Genomic DNA, 15,596 nt, shown 5'->3' on the forward strand with positions numbered 1-15,596 from the left:
ATTGTGGTTCTCTTGCTCTGTCCCCAAAATCCTGCTTTGTTTCCTATATTTGTTGTGTCGCAGGCTATGTTTTCTGACAAAAGAAAATGGAATAGAATATAGCAGGCCAAACACAAAACAAATGCCAGAGACGGGAAATTTTGGAGAATAGCTTACTAAAGAGATAATTTTTTCCCTTTTTTTTCAGATACAACAGAAGCAGGAATCCTGCCAGGGAGTCAGTCAGGCCTGCAGGTGTAAGAAGAACACTCCAGGAAGATAAGGCCATGTCAGAAATGCTAAATTAATTCTTTGCATCAGTGTTTGCTGCAGAGGAGCTTTCAGAGGTTTCTACACTGGAACTATCCTTTATGGAGGGACAAATCTGAGGAACAGTCTTAAATTGATGTGTCAGTAGAAGAGGTTTAAGAACAAATCAATACAATGAGTAGTGACAAATCATCAGGACCAGATCATGCAAGAGCTCTAAAGGAACTCATATATGAAATTGCCAAACTACTCACTGTGGTGTGTAACCTAGTGCTTAAATTGACCTCAGTACTGAAAGAGTGGCAGTGGGAAATACAATAGAAATGTTTTAAAGTATTTTGTAGTGGGGTGGGAGATCCAGGAAACTGTAGAGAAATAAATCTAATTTCTATAGTGGGTAAATTGGCTGCAAATATCAAAATAAGAAATCCAGAATTAGAAGGCTTGTAGAGAAATTAATTAATGGAGATGCTATAAAACAGTGAGTAAAACAATGTTTCCAGCCAATGACTGATTCTGTTTCTCTTAGAGGCCTGTCATAATGCAGAACTAGCTCAGACTAGGTATCTGGTATCCAGAGAGTTAAATTTAGATGAGAAGAACACAATGTTGAGTAGCTGAGTGATGAAAGAGCAAGTGACATAAAATGGAAATCTATAGAAAGCAAAAACCCTGAAGTAAAGATAACTAATCATACATCTTATACTAGAAATCATTATTTAAAAAAAAATATTACAATGTAATATTGTAAAGTGAAATATCAAATATCAGATTTGATATTTCCAAATATTCAAAGTGAAATATCAAATATCAGATTTAAAACAAAATAAGGGAAGTATCTTTAGATATAACAGTGGAAGTCCTTGCAGAATATGTTTTAGATCCTACTAGTATAAATAGTTTCAGAGAATAGTTGGAAACCGTGAAAGAAACCTGGGATACTACACTAGGGAAGAGTCTGTATTTGATTTCTTCAAAATTTCTTATTCCAACATCCATTGCATGCTATTTCTAAAATACAGTATACCAGATTTGATGGACCTATGATTTTCCCTGGTAATCTACTCCTACATCAGATTTTATGTAATTTGCTGTGACATGATCAAGGAAAACTCTCTAATAAAATCCACATTGTACAGGGTTTCCCTGGATCAAATGTTTGCTCCATTGTACCTGTGCTGTGGTAAGCACTTCTGTCAAAGCAGACAGTTTTTACTTAAGTTAAGGCACTTATTAGCAATCTTGCTTAATGTAGTTGGAACAGCCAGTGAGTATCTTAGCAGCTCTCAAATAGATTCAAACCACCCTTGCAGCTCACCCCAGCCACAGTGGGCTTTCACCAATCTTTTAGCCATGTTCATCACCTACAACTTTATCTCTGTCTGCTTTGAAATAATGAAAATGAAGGAGCCTTTCTCAGGAATACTAATAATTCATCATCCCCAGGGAGAAACTGTAAAGTATGTAACCATGGATTGTATTTTCTCCTTGAAGATAATTCTTTAATGATTATCAATTTCTCTAATGTGTGACTGTAAATACCATTGAAAGAAAGATGTCTTCCTTTTAGGATCATTTAGCTCTGAGTATCCCACAGGTCCAGTTATCCATGTCTTTCTAGGTAGCTTACTGATTTCTCAAGCTACCCAGGAAGCTAGATGGCTTACCACACATCCATCTGTCCTCTCAAAACTTATAACTGTTCACTCCATTTGGCAGGATGGATGAACACTTTGTTCAACTACATTAAGGGTTTTATTTTAATTGTTTAATATTCCCATTAATAATGTCTCCTTAAGTAATTTGTTGAGATTTTGTAATTTTAAATTTTCTTTGAAACTTAGAATAAATGCAAATAAAAAAGAAAAAAAGTCTAGCTACCTCTCACTTGGCTTATGATGAAATTTTTCTGTATGTTAATGGTTTGGTTATTAAAATGTATAAGGAGAGGAAAAAAGCCTGGAACAGACAGCATCAGTGGTTGCTTTGAGAATATCCTTCCTTAGAGGAGCAGGACATTGGAACTCTGTAACAGCAGTGACTGATATTTGTGGCTAAGGTGGCCCAGGTCACTGTAAGCCTAGAAGAGAACAAAGACAATATGCTGTACCTGTAAAGAAAGTAAAGGGCAATGAAATATGTACCCAAAGCACAGCTGAGAAGATGGAAAATTGGCCACTGTGAAGCTGACAGAACACAAGCACAGGGGAGCTGGTGTTGAAGACAGGAGGTGGTTTGTTCGGGATGACTTTCCCTAAGTTTCCCCAGGGAAACATAAAACTTAACAAAAACTAGTTCCACAAAACAGACAAGGAGCAAAGGAGAAACAAGTCGTGGTTTCTACCTCTGAAGATGAGAAACTGATAAATGAGGAGTCCAAGCATTCTCCAACTTATGTAGGAGCTGGAAATCGAATGTAAGGTTCCTGTTTTTACAGACTGCTGAGCACATCAAAAAAGTGAGACGTTTGCTTATGTTTGCATCATTAAAAGGAAGACTCTTCTTTGTTAGGCTGTTTTTTCAGTGTTGTCATCAAATTTCATCACCACACATTGCTAAATACATAAATGGGGAAAATCTGATGTGTGCTGCAACTGTGAAAAACCATGTAGGCCAAGGTTCCAGGTTTTTGAGAACTCTTGTTGAAGCTCTTGGCAGATAAGGTCCAGATAAATACATATTACAATGTAAACTGTTGCAGTTTCCGTAGGTTTTGGTAGCATATCTGTAATGTCAGACATTTTTGGTTTTAGGCACCTTTGGAAAGATGCAGAGGTAACTGGGCAAATGAGGGAAAAGCAGATCTAAAATTCAGAAAGGTTTGAGGGGGATTCTGAGAAACAGAAAAAAGATAGAGAGCAAAGTCAGATGGAATAGGAAGGAGAGGGGACAAACAGAAGAAAGATAACAACTCAGTAGCTGTTAATCAAGAGAAGTTTACATGTATAAATGTAATTATACTTATATGCGTGCCAGTGTGTGTGTGTGCATGTGTGTGTGTATGTGTATGTATAAAAAAGAGGTATCAAACCCAATTCTATTATTAAATAACTCATAACTTATATTAAAGGCTTTTTCTTGGAGATATGCACCAATGATACAGACAGATTTGACACTCTCCAAAGGGAATTCCTGTTTTGGAGGCTCAGTGTCTGAGGCCACACCAAAGCACCTCTCACAAGATCCCATGAGAGCCAGAGGATTAGACCCTTGCAGTGCCCACAAAACTGACTCTTTAAAGTACTGTATTTCGGAAATTAAAAGAGCCAAGGAAAATTCATCCCAATAAAGTGAAAAATCTTGCCCAAATGTAAAAACCAAATAAACAAACCAAGAGGAAGAGAGTGCCCTGGAGCTTGACTGCTTTGCTTTTGGTTTTGTTTTGTGGTTTGTTTTTTTTTTGTTTGTTTGTTTTTTGGGGGGGGGCAAATATTCACTCCTTATGCTCAGAATAACTGTGAGCTGAAAGACTAGAATATCGCTGCACTGCCTCTTTAAACACAATACCCTTTCCCCTTTTTTCATTTAGTTATCTCCTTCGCTGCTCTGTGGCTCAATCTGCATATGTTATTGGCCTCGATTCCCAGGGCTGCCACCTTAATCTGTAGTAGCTAATAGTACAACCTCACACATGGCCTGGGACCAGGCTCAGGTTAACAAGAAATCCAAAAGCAAATGGCTGGGGGAGGTTGCTATAAAATAACCACTTGAAAATTCAGGCTGTGATTTTTTTTCACATTTGCATGGAGGAAGCAAAGCTTTTAGTCTCAGAGGTTCAGTCAAATGCATTAAAAAGATGAACATTTTAGTTAATGTTCTAAGATTTCTAAAAGCAGTTTGGATTGTGTACTATTAGCATTAATTAATTTTTATACTGAGACCAGCCGTTATATTAGTAGAATGCATATTTTAATCAATTTCCACTTGCTGTTTTGTGCAAGTTAAAGGTAGCTTTGTGGTTTGTGCCTAGTTTATACAGTGCATTTAACTCAATGTGCCTTAGGTAATGCTCATCTGAGGTTCAATGTATACTCTAATCAGAGCATGATACAAGAATTATGAATGAAACCCTGACAAGTAATGGGGTTGTTTTAATTTTGGACCATAGTGGGATATACCTTCTCTAAACAGGTGCTTGAATACATTATTAAATAACACAATACTCAACTGCACTATCATCAAATGCAGGCATGAACAGTTAGGATTATATCTCTTTTCAATAGGAGCTTACCTGCATCTGAAAGCAGCTGTTTTATATACATTTTCAATCATTCTGTCACTGGTAAATTTAAAAGGATCCTTTTAAAATGCAAGTGATTTTTTAAAACAGTTTTGAGGTTATTATTTTAGAAATATTTTATCATTTGTAGGAGTAATTAAAAGACAGTCCAAGTTAATTAATTTCCCAGTTATTTTTTTCTCACACTTTTTTGACAAACAGTGAGACTTTCTGCTCAGGATTGCTAAAAATGGTTTGAAATTGGGACTGCATTGAAGTTTATTTTTTTAGTCATAAACACTACTGATTATTCAGGTAGGTACTTAGGCTGGGAGCTGCTCAGACGAGCAATGACCCTACACTGTCCACCTCCAACAACCCCTCTTCTCCCTCATCCCTTCGCACTTCTCACCCAGTCTCTCTTCACAAGCCAAAAGAAAACTGATGTTGTGTCTCAGCACCAGAGAAAGAGGAGACAAGCAGGACATTGGACCTGGTTAGATCAGAAGACAAAACTCAGCCCTATAAAAAGATCTTTTCTGCTTTCAACAAAAATCTCCTCAGGCCTCTCTGATCCTAAACAGATAAGCCTTTCTAAACTATTGATTCGAGACATAGAAAGTCCTTAAAATGAAAAGAGAGGGTGAGTAAAGAAAACAGAGGTTGAAAAGACATAACAGGAGTAGGTGTAGTGGGGGATAAGAAACGTTTGGAGAAAGTTTGATATAGGTCCACTGAATATCAATTCTGCCTTCTTATCACAGCCCTCCACTCGTTCTCACAGTGCCCAGGGCTGCCATCCCATCCCACCAGCAAAGGCCTTGGTCCACACTGATTCAGTACAGCTACACCAGAAGGCATTGTCCCCACCCCACTCCTCTCAGTGGATTTGCCTCTGGAGGTCATTCTTCTCACTCACATGGGAAGGTGCTGTGACTCCCACGGTGCCCCTCTCCACACACTGCCCTCCAAGTTTTTCTCCTCTTGTTACCATGCCAGGACTTTTTGCTGTTCAGCAATTCTTTGAGGTCCAAAGAGAGGTCCAGTTCACTGTGTCAGAAGCTGTGTGAATACGCTGCAAGAACCAATGTCTGCCCAGAGCTGCTTCCAGGAGAAACAGACTGGAAAAACAAATGTTGGAGAGGTAATCAGAGGCACAGCTTCACAAAGCGACAGCCCTACTAGAAGGATGATCCAGAAGAGCCTTCCAGAAGAGCTTAGCCAGAGTAAGCCCTGTGCCAAATGACTGCCCAGAACTAACCCTCTCACTGCCTGCATCCACATGAATGCCAGAGTGCAGGGACTTCTCTTCCAGAGCTACAGACACAAACTAGTAGGTGAAGGAAAAGGGCTGCAAGGACATGCTTCAGGTGGACTGGAAAAGAGTTTCAGGTCAAATGAGTGTGTAAGCAATGTTAGCACTGTTCACTGTTAGGTCATCTTCAAGCCCATCTGACCAACAAATAACAGGCTTATGTTGCCATATTGTCTCCAGCAGCACTGTCCTGGCAGGAGTAAAGTGCTGCTGCAGTTCAGATCAGTCATGATCCAGGCTTCAAAGCACTAACCTATTCAAAAGATCCTGATAAGAAAAAGTGATGACTTCCGTTTTCACCATTGCACAGGACAAGGCTGTCAGTCCCTCCTGTTCTGTTGTTCAGTAGATTTCAAAACTACGCATCGTTAATATTGCCTTTCCTGTATTAGTAACTCATAATACTGATTACTGACAAAATAAGCGTACATATGCTGGAGGTACTTGGCATAAACAAGCACCAGTGGACTGCACATTGGCAAGCCTAGTGTGATGTTCAGTATTTAGAAGACGAGGGGGAAAAAAATCACTGTAAGTGATGCCAGAAAAAGTTGCTACTTTAAAGGACTCTGAAATTGAAAACCCAGGAACAATTCATTGAAAATATGAGAAATTTACTTACCACCCTTCCAGAAAATTCAGAGTCCAAAGATACTGCATGCCTGTCCTCACTAACATCTGCCCATTCACTTCTGGAGTCCTGGCTGAGGGTAAGACCTGGCTTTGATAGCAGAGCCAAGGCTGCACACAGGCTCACAAGAATGGCTTTCTAGCCTTTCCTAAATGCAATTGCAATCAATCACCTAGAAATGAAGACTTCACTAGTTCATTACTAGTTCCCCGAGCCATCCAGCCTCCCCAAATGCTTCATAAAACTTCCAGTTTTCTAATATTTAAATTAAGTATTTCAATTACCTAATACTTAGCAATGCTGCTGATATTTTTCTTGATTTTTCTTTCCTTACATGGACCTGGCTGGAAAAACTTCTATATCAAATGTATATCTTAATTAAATATAAGCTGTTTTAAGTGCAGGAAAATTAAAAAATTTCAAAGTTATCATTTTTCTCTCTGTTTCAAAGATGCAAATACCAGAAAGAGAGCAGTTAGACTTTAAAAGAAAAATTTATGAGTATTTCCCTCTTGGTACTCCTTCCAGTGCTTCCTAATTAAGGACAAGCCAATACAGTATCATGTACCAATCTGGTATTTATTAACAAAGCTAGTCATGATTTTTAACTGATTATTGCTCAGAGGATCCTCCCCTCATTAATATAAATGAATTAGGAGGAATAGTGCCAAATGTTTCAAATGGGAATTAACATGAGACTGCAAGGTATAATTAGTTGAAGATGCTAAATACATCAAAGTATTAATTTCTAATGCATATATATATGCCTATATATGTATCACATTTAGATATTATCTAAAAATATTATGTATGTGTACACACAGTGCACATATCAGCTTAAGTGCAACTTACAGATGGATGCATACCATTTTTATTATATTATACCCTGCAACAACAGAAAACAAGGTATCAAACTGAAAGAGGGATACAAAATCTTGGGAACAAAAATAGAGAGATATCCACACAGGAAAATATCGATGATAAACATCATTTAAGGCAAAGAGTCTCTGAATCAGACACCATTGTAGGTAAAATATCAGAACCTCAATGTTTTGTTTTCTGTTATTCTCATAATTATGTAATTTCCCCTCCTTTCCCCCTGCCATTTCTGTGCTTGTACATGTGTCTGTGTGTGTCTGTGTCCATGAGCATTTGCTAGTGTGGAAGTGCAAATACAGCAAGGCTGAATCACCACAGCCCAAATACAAATTTTACCCTGCATTTTGGCTATTTGGATATACATTATACTTTCTTTTCCCCCCAGTGATTGTGATACTTTCTGCAGCTGTTTAAGGAAGTCTTAAGTTGTTTTGGAAACAGAACAGTGGGGTTAGAATATCAAATAGCACAGAGGAAAATCCGGACACATAACAGAAATATACTCACCTTTGTTTCTCTGCTGTACTCTGCACTCAACTGGAAAAATTGCCTCTCTTTTCATCACCTTCTGAAACAAAAGCACAAGCTGATTGGTAAGGTAAAATAAATATGGTCCAAAAAACCTTAGAGATTATCTACTTAGAGATTATCTTGGACCTGTTGAACCTGTCAGTTCTACACCAAGGTGTAAGACTGGTCTAATACAGATTGTGGCCAAATGTTGCTGCAAGAAAATGCTTTGTCCAGTTTCCTGGATTAATTGTCATGTTTCAGAAGGAAGCCACATTTACTCTGAACCAGAGAAGGTGTGGATACAGAAAAAAATTAACCAGGGAAAGGAGGATGGATGCCACAGATCCTTGACTACATCCTTGTGTCTTGTGGCAGGACTGTTTGCTGTGCCTCACACTTGCAAAGAAAGGTTACCACTTCTATTCTCAGAAACTCCTCAGCTTTGGACTAGAGTCTCTAAAATGTATCCAGAGTGCACAAAAGGATCAAACCTTATTGCCACTACTCACACAGGCTGTCAGCTACAATAACACTTGAGATGAGCCTCTTGTGTTTATCTTGTGCTTAAGAGCTACTAAACTGGACCAGACAAAAGGCCTGTGTATCCTGCCTTTGACTATTGATGAAAACAGATGTTTACAGCAATGAAATGCAAGAGAATGGTTGTTCCCTAAAATTCTCTCCCTGCTTCCAATTGGCAACTTAGAGATTCCTTTTAGGCTGTTACGTCAGGTCATCTTATCTGATAACCCCAATAATAGGACAGAGTAACTTCATCTCAACCTACATGACTTTGTCTAATCATTTTTTAAGCTATTTTTCCTATTGGTGCCCACAATATTCTCTAGCACCCGTTGTGGTGGGTTTTTTGGTTTTTTTGTGTTTTTTGTGTTTGGTGTTTTGGGTGTGTTGGGTGGGTGGTGGTGGGGGGGTTTGTGTTGGGTGTTTTGTTTTTTGTGTGTTGGTTTTTTTGTGGTGGTGTTTTTTGTGTGTGGCACCAGTCAAAAGTTTGTCAGAAAGTAAAAGCAGCTGTCCTCTCTTTGTTTTTAAATTGCTCTATGATCCTTTTATTGATTGACCCCTAGTTCCTCTTTGAATGTTTCTTCCATCTTTATCTTCTCCAAGCCATTCAAGACACAATAGGCTTCCTCATCTTGGACATGTTCTTTGGCTCAGTTAAGAAGCCTAGCAAAGTTTGAAGTTTACAGTATATGGAAACTTCTATGAAAAGAAACAATTTTAAATAAAACTATTCAGATCATGCCCACATTCATTCTCTGGTACATCTTTGACAGTATTTATCTGCTTCCTTAAAATGTGCCTTGCAACATGTTTTTAAACTGAAAGGTTATGAGATTGCAAGCAATTTAAGCTAGAGGTTGTATTTTTGTGTGTGCAGTAACAGGTATGATGGTGGGGCCTTTAAATATGACTGTAAGAAAAGATAATAAATGGAAAAAAATATATATGGAATAGTAGCACACATAAAAGCATTTAACAGTCTAACCTGTTCTACTGTGAAATAAACATGGGGTTCATAATTTTTGCTTTCACCACTGAAGAAAACCCTTTATGAGCTTACTTATGTAAAACACACTTGTGGTCATAACTGCTTTACTGGTATTTTAATTGTCAGAATTTTTAGTCCTCTAAATATCTAATTAGTACTGCTTTTTTAATGGTTTTATAAAAGCATCTTGGCATGTATGCATGGAGTGGCCTTGTGCCAAAGTACCATAACGTGCAGGAACAGTAACAACTCTGTCTCTGCACTGACTCTCTGCAATAGAAAATGATCAGGAAAAAATCAAATGCAAAGCTGACAGGACAGCTCACATTTCTGTTAGATCCCATAAATCCTACTCAAAGTGAGAACTCCAGATCTTTGACTGGCCTCTGTTTCCTTTTTTTCCCCTTTTTTTGCCTTTTACCTCTTTACGTTATCCTTGATCTACATATATTGCTCATATATATTGGTCAAATCCTGTCACCCCAGCAGGAAAGCTGAAGGGGAAGGAGACCAAGGAATAAAAAAGCTTGTCTAGAGGACTCTGTAGATACTCAGAAGAGACTTTCTAAAGCATATTATCTGAGAAGTTTGATTTTGCTCTGGAGCTGCAGCCGAATGGATTGCGTGGGATGTTCTAGAGATAGACTACCTGCTACACTCTGGTAGCAGCAGAAGTTGAAGCATTAATATAAATTCAGAGAGTCTTCTCCATACAATTCCTTCTGCAAAGAGCCCTTTTCCTAAGCATCTGAACATCTGAACACTTAATGAAGAAATCCCAATAAAGGGCTTAGGTTTTCACCTAAAGTTTCTGTTCAATTGTCCAAATTAGTCCTTAGCCCTTTCTCAAAACTGAGGTACAATGTTCTCCACTTCTGCTCCCTAGCAGATAAAACAGATTTCGGCAAGTGTATGTGACACAGCAGCATGGCCCTGCCAACATAATGGCCCTTTGGTGCCACTATCAGTCCACATAATTTACAGTCACCCTCAGACTGCTCTAACTCATGGCAAGGGACAAAAGCTGGCTAATGATCAGTCAGTGAAAGGTGGCATCTTTGCTCACACCTCCCTCCCAATTAGCACTCCTTGCTCCTTGCCTGCAGCAGAAAATCTGGGCCTTTATATTACTTTCCCACAACAGCAGCCTCCATCATTAATTAGTGTATGGAAGCTCTGGAGATCCATTGGGAACAGGAAAAAAACATCCTCCTGTGACAGTGCTACTCATTCTAACAGCTCCAATTCCCCTCAAGCTGTTAGTGACACACCCTTGAGCTTCTGGTGACCCTGTACAAGACCTTCCCTTGGACTCAGGAAAGGAAACAATGTGATATACAACTCCTGAAGCTTATGGCTTCCTGACTCATTGTATTATCTACATCTAATAGAGTTCAAGCTGTGTCTGAAGCCTTCACTGTACCTGGGACATTGGCATGCCTCAATCCATGTGTACTCTTAGTTTACTAATAATGCCTGCTAGCTTAGAGAAATGTATCTTTCTCAGTCGGGAACTGATGTGGGAAACCTCTCTCTACTTTTCCTCTTATTTTCCTAAAATTTGTGGGAATGCAATCTCAAAATCACCATCAGCTGGTTTACAATAATAAGCCAGAAAGAAAAATGTCACCTTGGAGGAAAAAAAGCCAAAACAAAACAAAACCAAACCTAACCTAACCTAAAACAACCCCAAACAAAAACAAAAAAAAAAAAGCAAATCATACTAAAGGGAATCTGACAAAGGTCTGTTCTTGTATGTTGATTCCAGTCAAAATCTGGCTAGACTATACATTAATCAACAAAACTGGAAATTATAATCACCTTTTAAATAATTTGAAATCACTATGGACAGGAAGAAGATTTTAGACTAATTCATTAGTCATTAACACTATTAAATTTACTTTCTACATGACACCAGGCACAAGAAGAGAGTATTCTCATTGCATATATTCCATATCAATCAAAAACACTATTAAAAATACATTAAGAAACAAGTAAGTATTTTCCCACAATTTGTTTTCCAAATGTATGTAGCTTTGGCACAGTTGTAGATATTACTCTAGATTTGCAAGCACCTTTGCTCAGCAAAGACCAGCTCAAGAATATATGATTTCTTTTTCTCTGTAGTTTTATTGCAGCAGGTGAACTCAATGTCTGCCCAGTTCAGATCATGGCTGTACTACCAGACTATGCACCTTGTTCTGATTAGTCTCCCAAAGTCCTAGTTTGACATCCAGTTGGTTCAGTTTAAATCTGCAAATGGTCCAAGGTCAGGCCTTTGGCTGTTGTAGGGCGCCGATCAGCAATCTGAAGGGGATATCCCCAGGATATTAAATCTATTGACCTATTGACACAAAATCTCTAATGGTTGAAAAGAGCTGTCAGTCATGAGCAGTGGAGTCTCTCCTAAGCAGGATATGAAGTAAAACAAGCACGTTTTTGGATTATTCCCTAACAGTATCCCTGTTCAGATTTTTTTCTTGACCTTGAGCATGAGTCAACTCCTATGATAAGGGTCTGTGAGTAAAAGGCAGAGTCATCAGTTCAGATCACACGGGAAAATTAGGTTTAAGCATCAACTTCATTCTTCAAAAGTTAAATAATGCTTCTGGCATCAACAAGTTCCAAGGAAGATTCTGCTTTTCCTATTCACATTCTTTCCCATCCTTGTCCCATTAACGAAGAGTACATACCTAATGTGTCTGGTCTAGTGTTATCACATAGAATATGTCACCTTCAATCTTCCTTTGTCTGTTATCTAAGCATATATGCCACTGGGCAGAACAACTATTTTACTACTCCCCTCTCCCCTGCCCTTTCTACATCTGTACAGGATTGAAAAAGAAAGTTCTGCATATTACATAAACACCCATTCAGAGGGCTGCAGGCAAGAGAATGGAGAGGGGAGAAGGACCAGGTCAAAAGAAAATGTAAAGAAGGCAAAATATTTCATCTGCATTCTAAAATGCAGAAAGTTAACTGAGATAAAATTGATTCCAGAACAGTATGCATTCTATTCCAGCAATATCTATTGCCATATGGGACTTTTAAATACTGGGTTTGGAAAGGAAAGAAAAGAACACAAGGTAGCCTAGTTAAAAACGCACCAGAAGTATGAAGACAGCAGCCCAGTCTGTTACTTGATATTCAAACCTTCTCAAAACTTTTCTGGAATTTTTTCCTTTTCTTCTCAGGGATTCTATACAGCTATGATCAAACACTTGACAGCCATTTTCAAGTAATTTTGCATGATTTCCATACTGAAGAAGTATTAAACATAAGATTCCAAGAAACTAGTCAGACTCTGTGCATTTTGCTATTTTCTCCAGCATAAATACCCTAACCAGTGCTCTTAAGCATAGTACAATATCATACTATTTTTCCATATTTTCTTTTCCTCATAGAAAATTCAAAGCTTTTATATGTTTTCATGTTTGTTATACATTTTGATCAAATATCTCTTGAATATGTAGAAGGGAACAATGAACAACAATATTTTGGACTCTAGTTGGCAATGAGTGTTTGGGTACATCTACCTATCCTGTGATGCATTTAAATTCTCTTCTTGAACAGCTTAGAATAAATAAGATTTTGAAGACTATATCTGAAGTTAAAAAATACACAAATAAAGTAAAAGTATGTTAAAAAGTAAAGTACAACTGTGAAATAACAAAACACATTTTAAAAGGAGGAAGCAATATAGTCTAACTGCAAATGATTCATCTTAATGGCATAACAAGAAGAAAAACATACATGAATTTGGCATTACCGTCAGCATTGCAATTGTTCTGGTAAGGAAGGGGAGGGAGAAAGAGACTGACTTTAGATGGCTAAGTGCTGCCTATTAGCAGGGAAACGAGTACTCTACTTTGTAAAAGTTACCTTTTTATAACATTTTGGGGCTTTTCAGCTGATAAATGTAAATATTAATCACTGTCTTGAAAACTACTACACTAAATTTCTATTTCACTTACATCCCAGAGTGAGGCACTTATACAGAAACAATTGCACTCTGTTCATTAATTTTAAGCCATTCTGCAGTGATTAACATGTGAAGTCTGCCAAAGCATTTTCAAGGTTGTTTTTGCACTTTTGTGTGTCTGCAGTTCAGATCACTAGAAAATGCTGTAGCTCCAAACATACATAACACTGAAACATCTTTATCATTCTTTAAACCCATTGCAAAAATATTTTTAAAGTATAAGCATGTCTCATACAAGGAATAGAAAATCTATGAATCTTTTCATTTCAGGGGATGCATTACTACCTCAGGAGCTTCTTTAAAGGTGACCTACAAATAATTTACCAGTTTTATAAAGCACATACTTCATGATGAATGAAGGAAGAATGCCAAAATGTTTATTTTGTTCTTGTTACCTGAGTGAGGTTTGGGGGATTTTTTTTTATTGGTTTTTTAGGTATTTATAAGTGTCAGTTTAGTTTTCCTGTATTTTAATCACTGAACTCATTAGTGATTTAAAAATACATACCATGGTTGAAGAGGAAGGGGAAAGAAGAAATATTTTAAACTTACCCTCTCGAAAAGGTTATACTGCTATACTGCAGTACAGCTCAGTAGTGTTAACAAAAGAAAAATACAAAATGTAACATGAATTACCACTAAAACTCCTTTACTTTCCTTGATTCATTCCTCCCTTTATCTTTTTGACTGTTATGATATCATAATTTCACCAGCAATTCAGGCATAGATCATAGTAAATGGAGTTAGATATATAATAGGAAAGAGATGGAACAAAAAGGGGGTGGGGAGGGATGACCCAACCCACAACTGTCAAGCCTTCTTACATTTAATAAAATATAAAAAAATTTATCTATAATCACACTCACTTTTTCCTTGTTTATGTTTAAATCACTCTTTAACACCCAGCCCCCCCAGAAAAAACCCTTCTAATATAATCAGATATGATCTCAAGAAGTTCAGTTTTAAGGACTTTTTTAACCAATAGCCCTTCTTTCTAATCATAAATGGACTGAAGAATCATGGCACTGATTTGCAACAGCAAAAGATGTGACAATTCATATTCAATTCTGTTTAATCAAGCATGTGATGCATGATGTGCAATAATCTTGCTCCTTTCCATCAATACCTGGAACAGGTATGGAGGCAGCACACTTAGACATTGGCAAGGAAGGAGAATCTTGCCTTATTTTATAAGGCCCCCATCTGTCCATCTTGGAACCAACAGCATAGAATGTTTGGCATGGACTCCAGTTCAAGGACTGCAACGAGGATGTCCTGTTCAGCCAACCAGGAGTACTTGGTTGTCTACCTTCCCTATGTTTGGCTTGAATACCTAATAGCTTTGTAGCCACTTCTTAAGATGATGCACTTCTGGAGTAACAGAATGATGAGATATGAAGGCAAGGTAAACACTAAGCAGAGATATCATGAGCCTTAGAGAAATGCACCAGGAGACTAGTGTCATTCTTGTTGCTTGTTTTCACTGTTGCAGAAAATCTTTTTGCAATATATATATAAAAATAAGTTAATCATGTTAAGTTTTTAAGGCTGTCAGATAAAGATCCACAGGTCTGAAAAATACTGCAGCTCTGGATGAAGATGCATTGGCAAAGCTGTGTGAAGCTGTTTGGAGTAAACCTTCACCCATAATAGTCTAGCTCTGATCTGGTGCTACCTGATGTGTAAATGTGCAGATCCCTTCTGCTTACCTCCCTTAGTGCTCTGAACAAGTCAGAATGCAAGCATATGTTTCTTGACTGGTTTACTTTTATCCTATTTCTTTATCCTCAAGCACCACCTAAAATCCTCTCTAGCTGAAGACTATCAGCATCAATAGATTAAAAAGAATTGCCTCCTCCATGTTACTAACCTCAGTGGAGACAGAAGACGATATTAATTTCTTGGATTATTTTCATCATCTTTAATATTTAAAAAAGGAAATAGGAAGAGAGGGAGAGGAGAAAGGCAGCTCAGTCCTCTGACCACCTCCCAAGTACTCTTGGTTCATAAGGTTGTGTCACAGTCTCCAATGGAAAGTCTATGGATTTACACCACTATAAAAGGGAACTGAGTTCCTCCAGTCATGAAGATAGATATTTTTTAATGGCAGCCCTTCTTGGTTCTAAGACCTCAGGCTTGTGTTACGAGAGGTTTACACCACAAAGAGCAAGGGTGAGAAGGACAGCACTGCATTACTACTGTTTCTGCCAGCTACTGACCTTCACCTCTCACACATCCTCCTGCAGAGGGACACAACCACAGTGGTTCATTTGCTCTGAGCTTTGCTCTGCTCCTTCT

General features: G+C 37.9%; 1 long non-coding RNA gene across 2 annotated transcripts in view; it reads right to left on the minus strand.

Moving 5' to 3' along the window:
* Positions 1-4,520: 4,520 nt before the first annotated feature.
* Positions 4,521-15,596, minus strand: part of LOC146435977 (uncharacterized) — a 30,557-nt gene continuing 19,481 nt past the window's right edge. For both annotated transcript variants that reach the window (XR_014852469.1, XR_014852468.1), the window contains exons 5-6: positions 7,801-7,861; positions 4,521-5,589 (exon numbers count right to left, since the gene is read on the minus strand). This is a non-coding gene — a long non-coding RNA (uncharacterized LOC146435977). The remainder of the gene's footprint in view (positions 5,590-7,800; positions 7,862-15,596) is intronic.

The sequence above is a fragment of the Lichenostomus cassidix genome, chromosome 5, assembly GCF_008360975.1.
Source record: "Lichenostomus cassidix isolate B80296 chromosome 5, HeHo_3.0, whole genome shotgun sequence".
In the NCBI taxonomy this organism is placed as follows: Eukaryota; Metazoa; Chordata; class Aves; order Passeriformes; family Meliphagidae; genus Lichenostomus; species Lichenostomus cassidix.